The 22,261-nt window shown below is 40.3% G+C and overlaps 2 long non-coding RNA genes across 4 annotated transcripts in view; one reads left to right on the top strand and one right to left on the bottom strand.

The window, feature by feature from the left end:
* The window catches only part of LOC125182311 (uncharacterized), an 82,619-nt gene extending 72,215 nt beyond the window's left edge, over nt 1-10,404 (bottom strand). For all 3 annotated transcript variants that reach the window (XR_010831906.1, XR_010831907.1, XR_010831908.1), the window contains exon 1: nt 10,301-10,404. This is a non-coding gene — a long non-coding RNA (uncharacterized lncRNA). The remainder of the gene's footprint in view (nt 1-10,300) is intronic.
* Nucleotides 10,405-12,864: 2,460 nt separating this feature from the next.
* LOC136790949 (uncharacterized) lies at nt 12,865-15,283 on the top strand. The gene is made up of 2 exons (XR_010831909.1): nt 12,865-13,906; nt 14,280-15,283. It is a non-coding gene; the product is annotated as an uncharacterized lncRNA (long non-coding RNA).
* Nucleotides 15,284-22,261: the final 6,978 nt, after the last annotated feature.

The following is a 22,261-nucleotide window of genomic DNA, read 5'->3' as shown; positions in this document are numbered from 1 at the left end:
GCTACATCAGACAGACACTAAACCACAATCCAAAAAAATTGGAAATCACATAAGAAGCTGTGGTTCAGGTGATGGGCATTAAAGAAAACTCCTTAGACTCTTCTTGTCTTCCTTAATATGGGCTAATGCTGCTCGCTTGGCTTTGAACTGCAGTAGGCTCTGGACCTGATCCTTTTCTTTTTAATGCACTGCCAGCCCTTTCTAGGCTTAGCAGTATCTCCTAAATTGCAGCTCAGGACATGTGGAAATCTCATCAGACATGTTTAATCCTTGCCTTCCAGTGGGGTTGTTACTCAGCGAATGACCCTCCTTTTGAGCTCTCCCTATCAGAACTAATTGCCTTGTTCAGAGCAGAAAAGTTGTTTTTCTTTTCTTAACTGAAGAGATGAGGTGAAGCTTACACCTAGCCAACAAAAAGAATTTGCTTGTATTAAACAGGATCTGACCTAAGTCTATTTTCTGCTGGTTTTAGTAAGTAAAAAGCCATGTGTACACATTCCTTCAATCAAATGAGACATCCCAAGGTAGAATCATAGAATATCTTAAGTTGGAATGGACCCACAAGGATCATCAAGTCCAGCTAGTACTATAGGGTTATTTTCAAGGTACTTGGGGTACTATTGCTATCAGGTTATTTTGTTAGGCTGAATAGCACTGAACTGCTCATCATGGAGGGGTACACTTCTTGTTGCTAGCCATCTTTGTATTCAAACAAGAAAAAAACCTGATCATCAAATGTTGCTGTTGGCTGGGCCAATTATGATATTTCAAGATACAAGGAAAGTTTTGAAAGAATGTGGATTTGCACAGTAAAATATCAACAACAACTGTAACAAAGCTGAAAAGGAAGGCACTGAGACATCTTTGTAAATCAAAGCTCTAAAACTCTGAAAACCTACTCTGGTCTGTTTGGCACCCTACAAAGAAAGAAAAAACATGCTCAGTTCATCTAGAATTCATTTTTTCTCTTGTTTATTAATGGTCTTTTTTCAGAGGAACCTCTCCTGCCTTCCTTAAATTACCAACTAATTGCTAATTGCTAAATTAAACCAGAGGCAGGTGTAAATTTACACCACCCCTGACACAGCAGGCACAAAAGGACTCAGATTGCCATGTCAGGGCTTCCAGCACAGTATAGCTGAAGACCTGGCTGTGGAGCTGCCTACTCAGAGTCATACAAGAAGAGTCTTTATTTTTGAATATCCTCTTATGTAGAGATTCTGGATATGGTACAAGGTATGTGCTTTTAGCAAAGACCTGGGCTGTCCCTTAGGGAGAAGGAGGCAGTAGCGAATGTCTTTTAGGTCTGTGGTTTCTTCCAAAATCTGAAAGACTATACACTTATACCAGATCAATTATAGACATGCTGGTGTACTAGATGGTGACAAAAAATTTAAAGAGGGTAGAAATTTTTACTATCTTTCTTCATATATCTGTCCTCAGTATACTTCTGCTGCATTCTTAGAAGTATTATTTTAGCCTCTGGCTCAAGTAGTTTGGTACTTCCACTGCTGATGATCCCTTATGCACTGTAAAGGGAGCTAAAGTAAGTCTTAAAGAGAACATTTAGCATTCAAGAATAAAGAGACTTGTACTCCTTGATGAAGATACTCACTTAGTATTCAGTGCTCCAGACATATTTTGATTGCCCTTAAAATTCTTCAGTTTAAAGCTGTGATGGTCAGGACTTGGGGTGTATCACAGACTCGCTGGCTTTGTCCTCAGGGGTATTGCAACAGTTGTGTTGTGCAGGAACAATGAGATGGTGGGAAAGGGCTCTTAGATCTGGGGTATGACTTCTTTGCAACTGGTACTTAAGTCTGGAAATCATGTCACGTGAGGAGGCCCTGTAATGTGGCTACAGTTAAATGAATGCTTTACCTCTTACATAATAAATCATAAGTGGGATACTCTGAGAAACAGTCCATGTGTTGGCTAAAGTTCCTCAAAGGCCTTCAGAAGTCTGGGTAATTCTTGTATTGAATTAACTAATATTCCCAGTATGTAAACAGGAAAAACAGGGCTTAGAATCTATCACTAGGGACTTTGTCAAGGTTAAACAGTGAATTAGTTGTAGTGATTAATTACATCTCACCTCTTAATTCTTGAGCAATTACAGAAGCATACTGCCTTGCAGACTAATTCTCATGTCTTTCCTCTATTCTTCCATGCTATTTCCCCACAAACAAAAGCCTAAGGCTGGACATGCTGTTCTCCAGCCTAGAGTCAAGGCCTGTGAAGATGTGAAGAGCCAGTTGTGTACTTGATTTTTTTTTTTTTGCTCTCAGACAGCGGTTGTTCAGCCTGGAGAGCCAAATAGCTCTGGGGCAAAGTAATCAGTCTGCATGCATGGTTTGCAACTAATTGTAAAACAGAAGAAGCCTAGAGCATTGGATATCTCTTTCCAGTACTGTGATGCTCAAAGAAGTAAGATGTGTTTGAGACATGCCAGCTTCTTAACCCCCAAGAGTCTACATGATAAAAATGCTATTACAGGTTAGAACAGGCAAAGAAATCTCCTGCCTTCTCCTTATGGCACAGTGTTCTTATATTCACAGAGTGCCAAGTTGTAAATTACTGTTTCTCTCACTATATTTAGTGTTGGTGTGGCATCGCCTTTAATGTAGTGTGCAGTTCTGGTCTGCACAATCTAAACAATATGTTAAGGCTCTTGAAAGCATTCAGAGGAGGGTAACAAAGCTGGTAAAAGGCATGGAAAGCATGTCCCATGAGGAGAGGCTGAGGACACTTGGGTTGGAGAAGGAGAGGCTCAGGGGCTGCCTCATTGCTCTCTACAACTGCCTGAGGAGGAGTGGATAGGAAGGGGCTGGTCTCTTTTCCCTGGTAACCAATGGCAGGGCATGCAGGAACAGTACAATGCTGTGACAAGGAAGGTTCAGGTTGGGTATTAGGAAGAATCTCTTTACCATGAGAGTTAGCCAAACACTGGGACGGGCTTCCTAGAGAGATGGTTGATTCCCATGGCTGTCAGTGTTCAAGAGGCATTTGGATAATGTCCACATTAATATGCTTTAACTTTTGGGTAGCCCTGAAGAGGTCAGGCAGTTGGATTGGGGTGATTTTTGAAGGTCTCTTCCACTGAACTACTCTATTACAGTATCACGTATCTGAATTAGGGAAGCAAAGTTATTTTCTGTATTCTCCAAATGAAGTAAAAGAAGTAAAAGAAGGTTTAAAAAAAATAAAATGTGAGATTTACATGCTCGAAGTGAAATTTCTGCAGCATCTTCAGTGTGCTAAAACTTGGTGATGTGCTCTTTGGGGATTCTGAGCATTGGTTTATACATGAACACTTTCATGAGGGAGAAAGATGGTGTCTGTCTACTCTTCTTTCTCACTTGCCTTTTAAAGTACTTCTCACTGTAATAGCAGGAAGTGTGGTGGTGCTGGTGGGAGACTATGCTGAGACAGGTTAGTGGTCTGCATGGTCTGGGTGCCTGTTCCAAATGCAGCCTCTTCAGGAGGCTGGTTCTCTTCCCTTAGCAGATCTCTGAGCACATTGCAAGAAATCTTACCTATTTAATGTAGGGAAGCAAGTATTTAAAGTCTTTCTCCTCCTGCTTCCACTAAGCCAATATTTTCAGATAACCTTACAGCTATCTGGGCCTAAACTAGATTTTCAGTTTCCCAAGTTTATCGGGGCCTGAATGAAAGTGGCATCACTTCTTGCCACTATGACATGTAGGAATCACTCTTAGATTATTATATTGCAAAGGTAAACATCCCTCATACTTTCCTTATGTGACTGCTAATCCAGATATATCTTTTACAGTGATGGGGGTTTGACTTCTCTGTGTTGTGGGGGCAATAGAACTTAAATTTTCTCTAATAGCAATGTGCTGTCTAATGTTTTTATTAATCCACTTGTCTTCAAAACAGTGGCTTTAAACACAGGACAGAAGGTAAATTTGGGTCCTTTCCAGCTGCGGATTGCCAGCAGATTTGCAAGACTTGTGTAATTTTTTTTATAAATTATTAAACTTGGCAGGCAGGATTCAACCATCACCAGGATTTCATTTAATATATCTATTCCCTTACACATTGCCATTTGCTAACAGCACATGGAGTAAATCCTAGGTGGCCCTGCTTTTGGAAGCTGCAGGCTGAATTAGTTGAAAAGGACTTGAGACACATTGCCTAAATGATTTTGTGAGGATTTTTTTGGATAGTAAGTTATCCTGCAGCTTAAACTGGAAATGGATCCAGACAAGTATCCCTAAACTTGAGAGGAAATATGGATACAAACTTTGAAACTAATATTTTTCTCTACTGGAAAAGAACCCCCTAATTTTCTATTTATCCCATTCCTCCTTTCCCTAACAAAGCAGTATTTTTCAGATCACGTGAATTTTATTTACTGACTACCAAGTAATTACATGGTGAGTAATTGGATGGCTTCACAGGACTGGAAATGGAATAGTGATTGCTTAACCTGTAGGTGAGTATTTCAGCTCTGGGCTATCCTGGCAGTGAGCGTAGATGGGTCCCAAATGTCTGCTGTGTGCCATATGTTGGGGTTCAGCTCAGTTGTGTCAGGTGTCTGCATCACAAATAACCACCAGTACAAATAGTGGATATTGGCAGTCTTGGGATAGAAGTAAAACCAAAATGGGTCTTGAAGAATGCCCTTTTTTTTAATCTTTGTCTGGATGGACTGATTTGTGGGTATCCGGAGAACATGGAGGTGGTAATCCAAATCTCTCCTTGTTTGTGCTGAGTACCTGTGGAGCTCTCTTATCTTTGACACTAGATTAAAATTAAATATTTAATTTAGCTGCAGGGTTTTAAGTAACTGTCTTTATTGCTGCTGGAGAAGTAAATATGACTTTAAAAGAATCTTGTAGTACAGAAACTGCCAGAAGGAATCAGTACATGGCATGACTTTTGTTCAGATCAGGGGAACAACTCTTGCCATTTCACAGCAGTGGATCTTTTCTTTCTGATCCAGCAACAGTTGATTAGTTAGCCTGAGCAGTTGTAATCTGCACCAGGTCCTGCTAATATGTCTGGTTTTTCACTTAAGAAGGAATGGTGAAAAAATGTAGTCCAGCTGTTACAATATAGAAACTTACAACATGAGCAAAGCTTGTGAAAGGAAGCGCAGCAGGGAGAGCTTTTATTCATATGGATACAGTTTTTTTTCATTCTATTTTTTTCCCAAAAAATCTCATGGAACTTTTTCCTCCTATAGGTTTTTGTAAATCTTCTTCCCCTTGTTGCTGGGAGATTTAAAACAAACAGCCAAACAACCAAGAGTATTTAATGAACTCTGAATTGCCTTGCTATAAACTGAGAGAATTTCTAGGTTTCCCACTTACCCAATTGGCCTAAAATCACAAAAATAACCTCATCTCATTATAATCCTATTTCACAACTCATTTTTCACGGCTCAATTCCATCCTAGACTGGTTTTTCTTTCTTCTTAGTTCTTGTTTTTCCCCTACCACACATGCATCCACTCTTTTCCTCTCTCACAAACAGGCTTGCTCACACACCCCCACACATCCACACTCACATACATTAGGAGCAGTTTACAGCTCAATTTGAAAGATAGTTCTTAAAAAAAAAAAGTTTCTGATGTGGAGAACAACTAACAAAACAAAGGAAACCAGAGTGGGCAGTAAAACCCTTGGGGTCTGCAAGCTTAGTTGTGGGAAATGTGGTGTTAATTTTTCTTATTTTGAAATTCACTAATGCCTCTCTCATAGAACTTGAAAGAACATTTTGTTTACTTAAAAATAAAAAAAAAAATCTGGTGACTTTGTTATATGGGATTTATTTGGGTTCTTTCTTTTTCTTAACTAGGAAAGTTTGTAGGAAAACAGGATATTTGTCTCTGAAGAGGTTGTCTGCTACTTATTTCCCACATAAACTTCCTGCTGTTGCTACTTTGGAAATTACTGTCTAATCTGCTTGGGTCCCAGGCCTTTAACTCCATCACTGTGCACTAGGTTCCCAAATCCTATGCTTTCAAAGTGAATTTGTCCTCTCATATCACCCCTGCCTCTAATTTCTAAGGCATCAACTGCCTAAGGCATCTGTCAAGTTCACCCTCTCTCATCTTTCCCTTTAACAATCATTTTGTTCCTTTATCCCTCAAATTTCACTGCTTCCTCTCATTCTATTCTTCGTGGTACCTAAACTTGAACTGTCACCACCCTCTGTTGTAGCCTGTGGGATGGAGTTCCCTCCTTTTGTGGATCAAAACTTCAGCACTTTCCCACTGAACACAGTAAACACCCACAGGCTTGCAAATCTCCCTGGAAATTTGATTTCCTGTTTTTTCTTCAGCTTCATATTCAGTCCTTTCATCCTCGCATTAGCACACTTGCTATGACCCTCTTTTCTTTAGCTTAACTACTCTCTGCGGATTGTGGTATTACTCTGCCAAAACATTTTTTTGTAAATCTTAGTGGTGAAATGCCATTCTCTTCAATCAGGGCAGATTACACAGTCAGATGTGTATTAAAAGGTCAATGTACAAAAACCTCATAAAAGTATCGATCAGCCTGGAAGCCAGTGATATTTTTGTAATGTCCTGGGGCCACATTGATTAAACTGTTTAAACCATAAACGATGACATCCACTTCAGTCAGTCCAGCTCCTGGAATAGCCCTACAGTCCCTGTCTCCCAGTGTTCTGGATAAATGTGCTTGGACTTCATTGTAAAACACCGGGTCAATGAACGGCCGAGTACTCAAACAAACCCTTCTGACCATGTGCAAAGACAGCCCTCCAGCCTGTGCTGCTACAGGTGAACCCATGGCAGGAAAATGTGAGCAGTTGGCAGACTTACAGCAGATGCCATCTTAATTGGCCTGTGATGAAGGTGAGCTGTTCCCTCTCAATGGTAGCATGCTTTGCTCTCCTGCCTGGCAATATGACTGCTTACATAAGCTGTGCTTAAGATCTTTATTGTCCTGGGCAGGAGTTCAGTTTATGCTAATAACTCTGGCATCTGGATCTGGATTGAAAATATGTTAATAAGGCAAAACAGCACAGGGATGGCCCCAAACTGCTTTTTGTTTATTTTTCCTTGAGATTTGCATTTTTTCTTTGCATTACAGCTGCAGTGACTTTTGCTTTTTTATGATTCTAATACCATATTGACTTGATGACCAGAGTGCAAGGTGGGGGAACAAACTCCACTGTAGGCTGAGGGAAGCCATATGGCAGTAGGGTTGAATGACAAGCATACCTCAACCATTGCATCTCAAAGTGAGGTGCAGTGAGAGATGTCAATTTTATGACATTTTTGAGTATAACAAGCCTTAGCTCTGGAGAAACTGAGGCCCAGTTTAGGCTGGGGAAGCTGAGGTGAAGAGTCTTACCCACTGTCACTGTACTGAGACACGGTTGTTATACAGGGCACCCAAGTCATGTCTCTACAGTTAGTAGTACTGAGGCAAGTCACTCTCAGCAAGAACCCAGCAATTGCTGTGTGTGTGTGTATATGTTTTGGCTGAATAACAGTGGCTAGGATAAAGGGGTTTTCTTTGTGCTAGGGAAACAAAGGCTGATGTTTCTCAAAAGATAGAGGCTGTATAGAGTATCTCCCTGTGTGCTTTTCACATAAGAAACCGCAGCAGCTTGGCAGACAAACAAGAAAGTTTACTTTTTTTTCAAAAAAAAAAAGGAAGAATTAGTTCTTATTATGCAGAGAGTCTCAGGTCTGACGTAATTTGATGTGGAAATATTTTCCAGCTAATTCTTGCTAGGAAATAATCTCAATGCAATGGCTTCAAAGAGCCTGAATGTGTCCGGCACTAACTACTGAGGCTATGCTAATGGCTCTGACAAATGAAGCTGAACTTTGGGACCATTTGGAGAGTGGAATGAGTGTAGGTGGTGGTGGTGGTAGCTTGCTTATTAAGTATTTCACACCAGCTTTCTGTGAGCTGGGGGGAGTGCCAGGACTCTGGGCCAACACTGTTTAGGGCCCTGATTACCTGAGAGATGCTCCTTGTTTGCAATGTCACAGACCCCGGGCTGGTGACGAGGGAGCTGGAGGGGGAATGCGTCAGGAAGACGTCTGTGGCAGTACACTCTGTATTGCAGCCTGCGTTGGCTAGCTTGCTAGGCAACCTCTGAACGCAGGCTTTCTCAAGTGTTTGGGAGGAGGTGAGCTGATCTCCTTTGAGCAGGATAGAACAGAGTGGCTCTGATCCTGAATCATTATTCCGCTGCTGATTAATTAACAATGGGAACAGTTTATTCATTAACTGAATTTGTCTCTCTTCTCTGCTTTAATTTGGGAAAAGCAATTAAGCACTAATGCTGTTGAACCAGAGTGTAAACACACAAACATCTAGCCACAATGACCTATGGCTTTCTTTATAAAAGAAGGACATCAATGCACCTGTAATGTAAACTTCTGGCAACTCTCATGCTAGAGCTTGTAGGGATGAGGATATGGGGAGCGAGCAGTGTGGGTGCAGAGCTGGCACCTGCACTCTACAGAAGCTGGGCCCTCAGCCAAGACCAGCATGCAGATGAGGGCTGTGCATCAGGCCTGAATTTAGCAGTTGCTGTGCGTCCCTGCAACTAGCAGTGGTGCACAACCACCTGTGTTGAAGGACTTTCCTTCTCACTTTTTGCCTTTATTATGGCCCTCTTTGGAAGTGTAGCTACTTGTACGTGCTGCAGTAGCAGAGAGGACTTGTTATGTATGTAAAGGTCACTAATCCATCACTTCTGGATGGAAAGCAGCAGCCTTTATTATCATCTCCTGTGGACTTTACAGTATTGCCCCTCTCCTTTTCTTAGTACTCAGCATAGATGAGAAAAACAGTCAGGTGAATCAGCAACCAGTGGGATCTTGCACAGGCACTACTTAAAGTTACATGTGATAAAAATCTGTAATGATCTCTGCCCTTCTAGGGATCAGTTGGCCAGCTATTAGCAAAAAGTGATTCTAGGTTTGAGAGGTCTTAGCAGCTGGAAGGATAAGCTGTTGAATGGTCATTTACTGATGCAGGCAGACAGTTGACTCTTAGAATCCCTAAAGCAAAAGGAAAAATAACTCTTGGGAAAGATATCTATTTTTCTTTAAATCTGTTCTTCCGCTACTGCTTCTTATCATGGCCCACCGATTTTGTAGTTAATTTTGTGGCAGAGTCTATATAGTTAACTTGCAAACTCAGGTCTCATTTTTCAAGGAGTGAGTTCAATCATTTAGACTTTGTCTCGGACTCTCATGTGGCAGATTAGGCACCTGCATTGTAATTACAACCAGGCGTTCTCTTTTCCCAAGGACTATTCTTGGCTCTTTCCCATTGATGCCAGGAAGAGTTTAGTAACAGCCAAGAGGAGTTAATGACTTAGCTACTAACTTGCTTTCTTCTTCAGTCCTTGGTGAAATGAGTTTGTGAAACTACAGATTTGTTTCACAAGTGTGGTAGCACCTAAAAGAGAGACTGAGAGTACAGCTCAGTTTCCAATGGTCAAATGCCCTCCTTGCTGGGCAATTAGTGTGTGACAAAAGGAAAGAATTGAGGCAGAGGTGGAAGTAGAGAGACAGCATCAATAATGGGGAAGATATTGAATAACCAGCTCTTCCAGGCTCATCCATAAGTCTTATCTTTCTCTTCAGATCTTTTAGAGAGGATCATGCTGACAATCAAATTGGAAGTGGGAGGTAAAGCCTGAGTGTTCAGGGGAATAAGATGGCAGCCCAAAACCTTGAGATACCTCTGTCATGTGGAGAAGAATTGCCACAGGACTCTTGACAAGGGGATGGATATGGGTTGGCCTCAGACAGGCTGTGAGGAATGTAGCAGGTAATAAAGGATCAGACTCTTGGTGACATTTCTGTCACTGACATAACTGAGAGGAAGACAGAACATTCAATTACAGCAGCTTTTGACTAGACATTGCACCAGCAACTCATGTAGTTAAAGGCCTGTATGGAATATGCCCTCTGATTTGTTGAGCTCACTTTCAAGACAAGTTACTACAGACAGTAGACATATGAATCAAAACTATGCTTGGCGAAGATGCACTACAAGGCATTTTGCTATTGAAAGTGAAGTTTGTAAGTGGGCAAATGAAGAACCGACTCTGTTTTATATGAGACCACCACCATGAGCTTGCTTGACTTGTGACAGCCATAAACTGAAGTAAAAGAATAAAATTAAACCTAACCCTGCAACCTGTGAATGCCTCTCTTCTGCCAGAAAAAAAAAATGCTTTTAGGTCTCTGCTGAAGCAATTGGTTTGTGAAGAGCCTTTTTTTTTTAAAAAAAAAAAAAGTAAATAAAAATAGAAGCTAATGACATACCCCTTGCATAGGTGAATAAGAAGTTCCTCTTCAGTTGGTTTTATGACTCCTCTTCCCATCCTCTATAGTGTTTGTTCAGCAGACAGCAGCAGAGCTGCCTGCTCACTCCTGCCCTGGAAACCCACTGCGTGGAATAAGCAGAAGGAATGAGCAAAGGGAAACTTGAGGTGTAACTGGGCGTTTGGACTTGAGGAAAAAATAAGAATAAATGTTTGTCATAGAGCCTGCATGTTAATGTCCAGCCAGAGTTCAGAAAATACGAAGCTCAACAGTCTGATTGAGCATGACAAACTCCCCTTTAGGAAGGGAATCCAAGGCCTTACTTTCTCAGGACCAGATCCAGAGTAGGAATTAGATATGACATTCAGTACAGCAATTCCTTCCCCAAATTCAAAAGCTTGGTTACAGTACAGGAATGCACAGGGCTGACTTCTGATCATTACATAATGAATTTAGGTGTCTAAGAATAGCAGTCACACCAAATGGAGAAGATGAGAGAAAGTCTAATCCAGCCAACTGGCAATGCTGATGAGACAGGAGAATCTTATGCTCTCTGTATTGCCTAGATTTAGAGGGTGATCTCAGAGGTGGCATTTCTGGAACAGAGATTCAGGTTTTGAAACTGCTTCTGGCAGATAAGTGCCTGGCTTGCATTTTTGGGTAAACATTGTTATTTTTTCATGAAATTTGAGGAGGAGCTACCACCTTTCTTTCATGGCTAGATTACTCATTCGAGAAGTGTTAAAGATGAGTATAGACCTTCAGTCTGCAAAAAGGCCGTAAATAATTCCCATATGGGAAAACTTTCAGCGTTTCTGAAGGCTGGGTCAATATGCACAAGGTTGAAAAGCAAGTAGGAATACAATATGATTGACTAGTACAGTGAATGCAATGCTAGACTGTTTGTAGTTTTCAATGGTTTACTTGTTCCTCTTGAGAGGGCAGGGGTCGTCATACATTTGTACAACTTCACTTAAAAATATGAATGGCAAGCTCTGGCATACCCATAGCTAACAAGTTCAAGATTACTTCTTCAGTGACAAGTTACCACTTTACTGTTCTTATCCTTCACTCTAATGTGTAGTTTTTCAACTTATAGCACTAATTAATGATTAGGCCACTAAAATATAAATATATATAAAATAAGAGACTAAAGAGCAGATGACATGACATAAAATGGCATAGTTGTCTTTTCTTCAGAGCAGGCAATACGACAAAAGAAAATTCAATAGGAAAGCAGTAGACTGACATACATCTGGGTTGCAACAGTCACCTAGACTGAAAACCATCATACCCTTTATTATAAGAGTGTTACAGGCTGCTTTCTGTGCCCAAGGTTTACCAAGACATCTTAGAATTCTTTTGTATGTCCTCCCATCTTCTCACTTTCACCTGAGAGATGATACAGAAACGTGATCATTATGATTTCCAATGACTCATGCTCAGCAGCACAAACTCAAATTGATTACCAAACCATCCTCCAGGAAATACTGGTGGGTATCCTCAGGAATTTAGGGTAGGTTCAGGTAAACATCTCTCACACTGGTTCTTCTGATGACTGGAGCAATTTGGTCCTTCCTGCTTTCTGTTTCTAACAACAAAGGCCCTGTTCTCAGTTAAATAAAAAAGTATATACTTGGTAATGTTAAAAAAAAAAAAGAATAAAAAAACAAAACTTGCCACCAGAAAATATAATGATATACCAGAAGAACCATTTATGCATTAAAAGCCCTTCTCAATTTTCCAGAAGGCATCCGAAGCTCATTAAAAGAGGCTTTATTTTTGTGTGGTTGTGGTTTTCATTTTCTCTCTTAAAACAGTTTCTGTCATAGACAAATCACTTTCTCTGGCATTTTCAAGCACATATTTCCTAGCAGTCATGCTAATACTGTCACAGGAGGGAGGCATTTAACCATTGCTGTTTCACCTCTGCTTCAGCATTTAGCAGTTTTGTCATACAATTCCCATTGATTAGAACTTCTGCTGTAGGCAAATGTAGCCACAATACAGCCCTTCACTTAAATAATAAAAACAACCAAGTTATACAATGGTTAGTTCTTGGGCTATGCAAACCTATTCTTCTGCTTGGTTGAATTGGTGGAACACAGAGACCTCAGAGTCAAGTAATAATGATGGTCTCAAGCTGCAGCACGCAGACTTGGGATTGTGTTGCAGACCATGTTAAAGATCAGCCAGGGATAAGGGACAGATCCTTTACTCAGTGGTGGTGTGTTTGGGCCAAGCTTCTTTCATTATATCTACAATCTGTCTCCAGCCTCTGAGTGCCAATCTGAGGCAGGATTGTTTGCTATGGAATAGTCTTATCCAAAATGTTTTTAAGTCAACACAAGACTTCTCATTGCTTCTAATGGTTTTCTTTGTCAGGCCCTGATCTGAACATGCATGGAAAGCCTCAATTACAAGCTTCACCTCTCTGCTTTGAAAATGTGGTGTTGGCCACCCAGTATGAAGAAGGCTTCCTCAATGCCAACAGCTGGATATTTTTATTGTTGTATCCTTTATGGTCATTGCTCAGTGAAGTCCTATTTAGTAAGGTACTTAAAACACTCTTAATTTTAAGTCAGCTTATGGGCCTGTGTAAATCAGAGACACTCCTCTGATACTTAAAGTCAGACAGGCTCTAACCTGAGTCCTAACAAATACGGACATTCAGAATAGTTGTACCCACATCTAGCAACCCTCCTTGTTACTGCCACTGTTAACTAATACTATTATACTGGGGAAAGAAGATGGGGTGCTTTTTACTCTGAGGTGTTCTGTTGAAGAGTTGAAACAAAGTACGCGCTTACTTGGCAGAAGAATAGAAGAGAAAGAAAGAGATGGCCTTGGAATAGGGAAGAGGTGACAGGATTTATGTGGGGACAGTCACTGGCAGAAATAAGCCCATCAATAGAGAGGAAATAGTTCAAGAGGACCAGCAGTCCCAGCACTAAGTACTGGAACATTAACCTCTGCCTGAGCTTTTGCTGTGGATGTGGAAAGTTGATAGGAGCGTGGAGCTGAGTTCTCTCCTGCTGCTAAGGCAAGCCTGTCCCAATGCTTGTGGAGGTGTCACACTTACTGCTTGCTTCATGGGTCTCCTGAGCTAAGACGGTGAAATAGCACTGTCAATAGAGTATACCTGATTTAAATGGGCTTGGTGTGCTTTCTAGGCACGGTAGGGTGAGGTTTTGTAGAACACCAGAGGTGGCTTGCCATCTTGTCCCTTTTTGCAAGAGGTGAACTTGGTAATTACGTGCTGTATTATTAGCTTCATTTTTAGCTGGTTCATCAAGTTGAGTCAGCTCACAAATTAGATAAGCAACAGGATGAGTGCAAAGAAAAGGGCAACATTTTCAGCTATGGCAGAGGGAATGACTCTCTCTGCATCAGCAATTAAACAAGTGAAGCCACCTCTTGCAAAGTCATCACTTTTTGTACCTCTTTCCCCTGTAGCACGGCCTATAGTTTCAGAGCTCAGTGATTTACCTTGGTTCATGTCATCCTCTTATGTAGGACAGTATTGCAGATGAAAAGGGATACTGAGGATTATTGTGCAGATGAAGGAAGGTTGTTAGAGCAGCACTTTATATGGATCCTGACGAGGTATTGAGTAACAAGTAACTTCTCATTTACTCTGTCTTCTTATAGAGTCCTGACCAAGCCATTTTTTCTTCAAGAGCCCTTATTTTCCTATCTTTACAGGAAAACAATAGCTTTCTGCCTCGTCAAACTATGGCAAGGCTAAATTATTCACTTTCCAGAAAAAAAGTAGTTGGTTTCAGCTTCAGACCTATCACTCATTCTCATGGTTGTTGTGCATATACTTATTTTTTTTAAAAAAAAGTACAGGAGATGAGAAGACTGGAGGGTAGTGCTCCAAAACAAATTTTAGTGGTTATTACTGTAGCAAATAGCTGGATTTGGTAAACATATGAACAAGACTTTTTTATTCTCAGCATTTTTTTTCTCCCCACAGAAGAATGTGAGCCACTCTTTATTAGGTGTAAATTGTGTATTACTGCATCAAGAGAATGATGTCGATTTACATGGAATCATGGCTTGGCTCACTCAAGCTCTGCTCCACTTCGCTGGACTCCTTTGGAACTGCAAAGTGGCATCCTACTGATTTCTTCTGCAACTCTATTCCTCACATCTCCCAGGCCCTGGCGTTTGTATTTCCTGATCTTAAAGCACAATGTCTTAATTATGGTCAGAGAAAAGACATAAGGAAAAGGAATGTCCTGACTTGTCTTTTAACTGCAGTTCTTACTGGTATTTATTTCAAAGTGCAATTACAGGAACGGAAATGACTATGCAAAAATGCCCTTTTCCTACTAACAATCTCAGCAGCTTGTGTACATTTGAGTAAAATCTTCAGACCTTTGTTGACATAAGTTTTAGTGCATGTCATATTTATTTTCTAGCCTGTATTACAAAATAGCCTTGCAGGAAAGTGTCTTCAGGGAGAGGAGAAGGGTAAAGAACCAGAGGGACCAGCGGTGCAGAAGTCACTTCTGTCAGTTGCTTCTCTTGAGTCAGGCAGCCTTAGCTGCCGAAACTGTTAGCTTCTCCTGCCCCCTCGTGCAGGCTTGTGAACACTGCCAGCGACTTTCTCTGGCAGAAATCTGCCAGAGAAACTGCAAAATAGAATAAACGAACACAGGACCTTCGGGATATAGCAGTTTTGTGAAGGAATCTCTTTGTTAGCCATGGGAAGACAGCTGTCTAGTCCTGCGCAGGAGAATCTCCCAGGCCACCAGAAAAGACAACATATTTCTTGAAACCTTGGTTTTCCAGGCTGTAGGAAGCAGAGGCCTCTAAAAACATGTTCAGATTTGAAGCTAAATGTTTCCAAACATGGAATCTGAGGAATGGTATCTTTGGTTTCCTCAGGAATTAAGTGTGGAACGGTCAGCTGAGCCTTCCTGCCTTCATCCTTGTCTCTGCAGGGCAGCGGTGAGCAGCTCTCCCTTCCCTGCTCAGCATCTGTTTGCTGGCATCTGGCTGGGGTCCCGCTGTCACCTGATGCTCTTTATCCTATCATCTTGTATCCAGATGTCTCAGGCTAGACATCTGTTCTGCTGCCCTATGTCTCTCACTGTGCTGCGTTTTTAATTTTTTTTTTGTGTGCCATTAATTGAAAAAAAATGTCAGGACAAGTATCAAACAGTGCCTCAGAAACAGCATGGTGGTCAAAGGGTGAGAGAAGCTGCAATACCTAGGTTTTGCACTGATATTTCAATGTACAGTTTTATGTATCTATACCAATCCTAGACCATGTTCAGAAGACTTTTGTTTTGTTTTTGGCAGTGCTAACTTAGGCAAAAGTTCACTAAGGTTAATGGGAGTTCATCTGACCAGAGAATGAATACCACTAAAATCAGGACTGTGATAATCGGTCTTCCCCCCCCCCCCCCCCCAGTACAATCAGGATCAGAGCGGATTGATCCATGTTCCAAAAATACCATAGCATAAAACAGTGAACAAAGCAGCTTCCTCACCTTGTTTTTGAGGGCCAAGCAGTTTTAGGACACAGACAGGTTAGATAACTAATGCTATCAAGCAAACACATAGCTATGTTTGATGCAGTCTTATATACATTTTGGGTGCACTTGACCTGCCTTGGAAAAAACAGCAGCAGTAATACTCAAGAAGAAATAGATAGGACAAGAGGAACAGTCAGGATTACAATTCTATGTCTTTTCTAGAGGTTTTGTAAGTTTGAGCCTTTTTCATCTTGCATTGTTTAGGAGCAGTCCAAAAAACCTCCCCCCGGGATGCAGAAAATGAAGGGAGGAAAGTGCTGCTGCTATTACTGAGAACAGACCCTTGAGAACGGATATGTATGGTCCCAAATTCTCTAAACTGTCTTTGCTTAATGGAAAACCTAGCTGTAAGTTACAGGGTACCATCTTGTTGTGGGAAAAACTATAATAAAGAAAGGCCCACAAGAAAAATCTGCAAACAGTTGTTAAACACGAGAATACAGCCCTCTGTGTCAAGAAGTCCCTAAACTATGGATTTCTGAAGCCAATAACTTTCCCAGGGGAGGTATAACAGTAAGCTTGCTCTGCCACCCCTCTACCTAAGTGCCTACAACCACTGCTAGGAACTACGAAATCAGCTAGATGAATCTTTGATCTGATCTTGCAGTTCTGTTCTTATGGGGTCTCTTTATCTGAAACCCAATGGGAACAAATAAGCTGTGATCTAGAAGGAAAGGAATTAGGAATAGAGAGTAATTTACACACTTTTTCCAGCACTGAGTAGAGTTGGCTGCAAATGTACAAGTAGCTATGAAAGCAGAGAGTTTTTTTAAAAAAAAAAAAAAAAAAGGAAGAAAAGCTAAGAATGGATTCATCAGATCCAAATTTTAAATAATTCAACCTAGAGCGATAGTGTTGTTGTTGTAGTGTTATTGCAACTTTTTTTAAGGCCTCAATTAAGCCTCGAGAAAGGGAGCCAATGCACCTTTAAAACTTTCTGCTTAATCAACTATAGTGAATGCTCATTTAATGATTGTCTTTTTGTACCAACAAGAAGTAACAATGCTTTTAGCAAAAGAAATGGAATGAGAGAGAAATTGCCTAATCAGCCCTACTCATGCAGTGCTTTGTGAGACAGATTATTGAATTTTCAGTCTCTGCAGAATTTTAATGAAGCTCCGTCTTGCTGGAAAATCCAGCCCTTTGTCAATAAAGTTCAATAACTCGACCACCCATGTAATAAGATGTACCGGCTGAAATCTTTCACTTGCCAAAGCCAGAACCCTGCTGGAATCTCCCTGAGAGTTAGAAGTACTTATTTGTGTTGTGTATTTTCCTACAGTGTGCTTGCAGTGGTATTTATATTTACTGTAGTGAAAGTCAGTTTACAGTGAGGTAGAGAAGAAATTCGCATTTGTCTCAGTGTGCTGGTTGATATTCTAATAGGAATGTTGCCCCACTCAAAGGGAATGCAATCATCTTATGTTTAGGACTGCATCTGCCACACAAAGAGAACAGCAAAATGCTTTACTGATTTAAGAAATAAGTAAAAAGGTACTGAGAAAGACAGAACTATAAGCAGGGGGAGCTGAAAGGCACTTCAGTAAGATCTGAGGTGAAAAAATGGATGGGCAGATGGAAGTTCAGAAAGCCACTGAGTAGCAGAATACCCTTGAGCTACTGCTGATGGTTGGTATCTGAGGAACAGAGAGAACACATCTGCTAAATTGACTGGAACAGATTCAAAGGGATATTCACAAAAAATGAAAAAGTTAATTTGGCTGGATGGGTATGGAGTATCTCTTATGCATCCGCCAAACTTGAAGTTAAAATCAGAAAGCAAAGGGTTTTGAACAGGTGTTTCTCTTGAATAACTGGCCATACTGGGGGCCTCTCTGTGCAGCTAGTTTTGAATAGAAATTCCATTCTGGATATACAAGATCTCCTCTTGAAGAAAGTTTCATTGTGGCATTAGCCTGTTCCAGCGACACACTGGTATTTATTAATTGTCTTTTTCCAATGCAAAAACTTTTGCTGAAATAATTTCCAGGCTGATTCTGCTCTAACTCTGGACTGGTTTCTGAGAAGAGAAAGAAAGGAACAGAAAAATCTGAAGGGGAATTTGCATAAAGGAAAACTCATAGACACCAACAGGGAGGTGAGATTTGATGAAGCCAGTAGATGAAGGCTTGGTAGTTCAGATGAGAGGACAAAGGCACATGAAGAATGTTATCAGAAAACAATAGGATGGTATTCAGAGAATATCACAGTGTCAGATTTGCAGTGGCAGGAAAAAGTTCAGAATAAACCCTGACATCAAGGTTGTGACAGAAATGAAAAGAAGCCTACAGAATACACATCACAGAGAGCAGCAGGGTGTGAGAAGATTTTCTTGCCCAGGTTCCCATATATATCTTCCAGAAAACTGTTTAAATGAAACAAATGTAATAGCACAGTTAGATTGACAGAATAGACAGGAAAGTAATTAGAGATACCAAGAGGATGGAGAACAGGCAGTCAAAGAACAGTTATGCAATGGCTAGTGTCTGCTTTACGTAGACAGTAGCAGCCCAGAGAAGTTTAATGAAGATCCTGATAAGCTATGGGAATCTGTCAATCAAAATAGGATGAGTAGCTGGAATGTTGAAGTCTGCTTTGGAGAAGCATGTTTGTCGGCTGCTTAACTCAAAGCCTTGTCGAGAGATGCCAAAAATGCATTAAAAGCTTCATAGTGATTGCCCGGGGAGGGGGGGGAGTCTGATGAACCCTAGTTTTGGGTAGCAATACAATACAAAAAGAATGTGTTTCTAAGTTAGATAGGAGTCTGAAGTTCTTGCCACCCTGACCAATATGACTCACCAAGTCATCCAGATGAAAGATGTGGGTAACAAAGGAATCCTGTTCCAAAACTGGTTGCAGGTAGCATTATGGATCCTCTGGGAATCTTATGACATTCAGCTGAAAAAATGGAAAGAACCAAGAAAGAAATTAAATAATAAATATTCAGAACCACTGCTAAGGCTGTGGGGACTTGGCTCAATGAAAGAAGTAATTTGTGAGTGGAGGAAAGCAGGCAGAAATGGAAAGAGACTGGGAAAGAAAGAAATGATTCTGGAAGGAAATGGAGGTGATGGCACCACTGAAGAGTCATTTAATGAAATAGATCTGTCTGCCATGTTGAAAGTTGATTTAGGTAGAAAGATTATTAAATACTTGTAGAATTGTTTTCATGTCAAGCCAAAGTAAAACTCAGAGATAAGAAGAACATGGTTTGAATTTTTAAAAGCAAGGCTTCTTTTTTGAGCATTAGCTGGGTAAGAGGCTATAGTTGGACTAGCAGAGAATGTATTGGAGAAAGGAAGTTTATAAATGGTGGAGAGAATAAACCTTAGAGACCTCAGGAATAGGCTGGTAAAATAGTGTGAAAGAAGCAGCTATTTTAAATGTTGTGCATACTAGTAAAGACCTAAGTGAACAAAGTCCGGAAAGAAAAAAAAAGGAGAAAAACACCAGAGTAAGAAACACATGAAAGTTAATGCATGAGACATAAGACATGTCCTAATAGCAATGAAGACAGACGAAAGGATTGCCAGCAGACTAGAAGTCAGAGAGGGTGTGAAGAACAATGAGTTTGCATATACCAGTGTTTGTTTGCTGGAATCAGATAATTGCCAGAGCATTTGTGGTTTATGTCTTAGAACAAATGTCTGGGAAGTGTCCAGGCTTAGTCTTACTGAGTTCCTCTCTACTTGCCAGCTCTCTCAAAGGTGGGTGTAGTCACACAAACCTTTTTAAAGTCATGTGTTGTCTGTCTCTTGAAGTTGTTCAGACAAGATAAAATGCGCTATTGAATGATACACCCTGGGTCAGTCACAAGACACGTTGCAGCATGCAGTTGTTGACAGGTAAGATTTTGTGCTTTTGTAGGAGGGAGCCAGAAAAGTCAATCTTAATGGTTCCTTTTAGTTTTACTCTTCATTAACACAAAGCATTACATCTCTTCTTCAAATGGAGGCATTCATTAGAAAACCACAGCCTGGTGCATTCTCTGTATCCAGAGTACATAGTATTTTCTCACAAGAAGATTTCTTACTGCACTCCTTTATATTAGCGTGAATCCTTAATTAATAAAAAGATATAATTTTAATCAGGTGAATGATTAATCTCTAGGTGGTAGAAAGTGATAGAACCTGAGCAACATGTATTGAGGGAACTGGATACCAAGCAGACAGGATGTGTTGGTGCCTGGACCAACAGTTTATTTGCCAGAACCAGTTTATTCAGTCCCTTAATACAAAGTGAATCCAAACCATGAGAATTAGCAATAAAGGGACAGCTAAGCAAGAGTGGAAGCCCATTGCATGTGAAATGTATGGCTTTCTAAGAAGCAGGAATCCCCACTATGGGATTACCAGTATTACCAAGACAGGGATTCAGTTGCAGCCTTGCAGATGACAGTTATGTAGGTCATTGTGGCTAATTATATACCCAAGATTCTATTTTCTTTCCTGAAAAGGTGCAAATAAGCTGTGAATAGATGGATACCTTGCTGAGTTGAAATTGCAGGGGATATCAAGATTTAATTACACTAAATGTAAGATATTGCACCCTTGTTAACAGCATGTCTGAAAGGTAAGAAGCATGAGTTTTATTCCTGTCTTTGCTAGAGCATTTCCTTCATTATTAGGAACTTGCATAGATCCAAACTTTGTTGAATTTACTCTTGCTGAGTAGTACTGCACTTAAGAACTTCGCAAAAAGCAATGCACCAGTCTATTGGTTAATCCTAGTTCTTTCTCTTCTGATAGGCATCATTTTATATCTGTAAATATGTTTTATGTCCCTGATCTCAGACACTAAAGAAATACAGTGATTAATAATACAATGAAAAACTGATGCTAATGAGTATGCAAAAGTAAATTCCACTCTGAAAATAAACACATGTAGTAACCTATAACTGAGACATTAAAGATTATCTTTCATGTGAAATTGGGTAAAGCAGTATCAGTAGCCTATATAGTATAGACCAGTACAGTCTAGGAAGACAAGATTTTTGCACAGATATAATTCCATCAAAGAAGCAGCACCACTGGAAAAGTCAACACTGCAGGCAAGAGCCTGGGAATATAGTTGACCTTTATGAACTGATATTCTTTGCCTTGGGTTCATTTGCTTTCATCTCTAAAATAAAACTTCTTTCAGTTTAATGCAGCTTAAGTTGTACAATTAGAAAATGCTGAAAATCATATTATTCTTCTTAGCTGTTGCCTATAAATATAAATTTTCATTATCTACCACAAAAAACTATTTTGTGGTTATATGGCAAAAATACTGTGAGATACTTCTACCTACCTCCTCTCATGATATGCCCATGTTCTCCCTAAAAGGGGACACTTCAACATGCTAGCTAGCGCTCTCTCTTTGCAGTACAAGAACCAAATGAGTCAGGGAGGCTGGAAGAAAGCTCTTCATTTTTGAAGTTGGTAGAAGTGGTTTCAAGTACCAGCTAAGGGCTTGGATTATATAATAACTGCTGGCACACATCATCATAGGTATTTCACATCTTTCATTTCCTTCAGTTCTTTGAGTATCACAGATTTCAGAGTATAAAAAAGTGATGTGAGCTCTATTATGTGGACAAAAGTCCAAATCACAAAACTCATTCTTTCTCTCTGAATGCCACCCCCATCATCACCACATTGTATAAGGATATTTTCAAGACATAAAATAAAAGAGTGCTTAATACAACATTGTTACAGTTGGATACTATAACAATGACAAAAATCCTACTTGTGAATCTACTCCTTTAAAGTTTGCTTTCTCTCTTCTCTTTTATATTTAGCATATACATATCTCTAGTGTTGTTTAATGTCTCTCTATATGATTACCCTTCTCTAGACATGTGTGGGAGTGTTAGTTGCCTGGTGAAAGCAGATGGCAAGCGAGCTCAGGGTAGAAGCCTGTTATCTTTTTTTGTATTATATCTCAACTTTTCTTGATTAATCCTGTGCTAAAGCTAGAGGAGGATCTTTTATTTGCTTGGCCTGACTTCCTCATCCTAAAAAGCACTTTGATTTGCATGGAAGGAATTGCAATGGAAAGATTACACAGAAAGGGATTTATATGAGGGAAAGCCGGTTGAGAAAGCTTCTTTTAAAAAGTCTGGTCCTTTTAGTTTTGTATTATACATTAACTTATTTCCTTACTCTTTTCTGCTATCCTTCTGTGCCACTGGTTTGAAGAAGAAAACGTAGCTTTTTAATATACCATAAAATCTCCAACACATCTCCCCCAGAAATCTGCAGTTTTAAACCTGAGGATAGATCCAAGGAGGAGTTAGATATCTCTGGTCCTGTTGAGAGCTGGGGAAAGGTTAGCAAGCCTGACCTCATTCCTGCTTCCCTCCTGGGGTTTAACAGAGGACAGGAGGAGTGGAGTCTTTTTGTTGTTGTTTTAGGAAGAAGGTTTTGAT

The sequence above is a fragment of the Anser cygnoides genome, chromosome 5 (genome assembly GCF_040182565.1).
Source record: "Anser cygnoides isolate HZ-2024a breed goose chromosome 5, Taihu_goose_T2T_genome, whole genome shotgun sequence".
Lineage (NCBI taxonomy): Eukaryota > Metazoa > Chordata > Aves > Anseriformes > Anatidae > Anser > Anser cygnoides.
Note: the sequence above shows the minus strand (reverse complement) of the source record. Positions and strands in the feature narration are given on the sequence as shown.